Source organism: Eptatretus burgeri, chromosome 8 (genome assembly GCF_056783735.1).
Source record: "Eptatretus burgeri isolate ZD-2024b chromosome 8, Ebu_testis_v1, whole genome shotgun sequence".
In the NCBI taxonomy this organism is placed as follows: Eukaryota; Metazoa; Chordata; class Myxini; order Myxiniformes; family Myxinidae; genus Eptatretus; species Eptatretus burgeri.
Genome location: NC_140968.1, coordinates 54,214,592 through 54,216,567, shown reverse-complemented (window position 1 = coordinate 54,216,567; position 1,976 = coordinate 54,214,592). Strand labels below are relative to the sequence as shown.

The 1,976-nt window shown below is 39.6% G+C and overlaps 1 protein-coding gene across 7 annotated transcripts in view; it reads right to left on the bottom strand.

The window, feature by feature from the left end:
* MEI1 (meiotic double-stranded break formation protein 1) overlaps positions 1-1,976 on the bottom strand; it is a 212,461-nt gene that overhangs the window by 124,033 nt on the left and 86,452 nt on the right. The window lies entirely within an intron of this gene.

Below are 1,976 nucleotides of genomic sequence, written 5' to 3'. Positions count from 1 at the left end.
AGGTGTTAATAGCAGTGATTTTAGACCAAATGCAGAAATAAAGAAAATGACCAAATACCAAGCCCTCAAGAATGAAGTAAAAAGATCCTAGAAGCTGAAGAATGCCAAAGTTGTACCAGTCATCGTTGGAGTTATGGGAATGATGACAAAGAACCTCACAGAGATGTTAAAAAATATCCCTGGGAATATTACTACAAACAAACTACAGTTGGAAGCTGTCCGGGACTCGGTGACGATCCTGAAGGGAGCCCGAGGCACCAAAATTTGAGAACATAAAACTTCGTAGCTCAGTCCCAAACCAAAATGAAGGTGGATCCTTTGAGCCCGCCCGGGGAGGACTCCGTTCCACATTCTGAAACCCACATATGCAGATACCAATCAACAACAATAACACACACACACACACACACACACACACACACACACACACACACACACACACACACACACACACACACACACACACACACACACACACACGTCATGTGATAGGTGGAAAAGAATTGGCTCTGTAATTGAGAAAACACATGAACACAGCGAACGGCTCAGAAGTCTGGTGTTATCAAATGTATTTTCCTTTGAAATTCACAAAGAGAAACCATATAGCCTGTGTAAAGCACTGCACTGAGTCATATAAAATAACCAATTGCTTTAGAAACAGTCACGAGGACAAAGGAAAACGTGATCGCTCGTACACTGCTGAGATTAAAAATTAAAACTTCCAAGATGCGGGATCATCATGGTCACACACCCAACCTGTCCACCAAGTTTCGTCTGAATCCATCTACAACTTTGAGATATCGTGCTATATATTGGTTTAGTCCTATCTCTCAATGGTGAAGAATCGCTCGAAAAAATTATCAAATTCGGATCCGGATCCGGATCTTCACTAGAATTGAATCAGTTCGTCCTTGACAATCACCAAACATGTCCACCAAGTTTCATCCGAATCCGTCCACAACTTTTTGAGATATCATGCTATATATCGTTTTTGGCCCCATCTCTCAATGATGAAGAATCACTTTTAAAATTCTAGTAGTCGGATCCGGATCCGGATCTTTACCAAAATCTAATCAGTTTGTCCTCGTCACACACTGAACCTGTCCACAAATTTTCATCTGGATCCGTCCATGACTTTTTGAGATATGCTGTACACAAACAAACAAACAAGAAGACCGTGCAGAGCACGATACTTGCAAAATCCAGAAAACAAATTTTACCTTAAAAATAATTGATGGTTGAATTAAATGACCAAATATGGAACTCCTCTTCAAATTTCAAGTCAATCGGATGAAAATTAAGGATTTTAGAAAAACGACCTTAGTTGTTGACCTTTGGCCGATGTTGACCTTTTGCCCTCAAAAACAATAGGCTTCTTCCTTATGACAAACTCCACCATGTGGTGAAGTTTTGTGGAGATCCGAACCAGATCAGTTATGTTTTGTGTTTGTCATTCGTCAATGTGTTGCTGTTTCATCCCATGCAATATTTCATGTTAATTCGTTCATCGTTTTGTGATATTCATTTTGTATAGTCAATGCCTGAACATGTGCTATGGTTAGCCCTCGGAGTATTCCCAGGTATCTTGCTTATATTTCCTCAATGCTATCCTATTTCTATTTCTTCTCATTTCAAAAAATCGGAACAAACAAACAAACAAAGAAAACTTTATATTTCACTCCATAACAATTCTCATTTCAACTAAATTGTCTTCTGCTACTGCCCCTCCCAGCCCCAACTCTTTTCTCCAAATGGAATCTACATTAAATATAAATGCTCCTTTAAAATAAAATAAAAACATTTTAGGAACGTATTTCAACCCCTGCACTGCTTTCACAAATGCTGCACATATTCTTCGTATCCACCAAAATATAGATGTCTCTTCTTATTCTTGTTCTTCTTGAAAAGGGCTTGTCTGCTGAGGGGTTTCTTTGCTCTGCGCCTTGTCCACACACCTCCCTTCCACTCCCACCTCT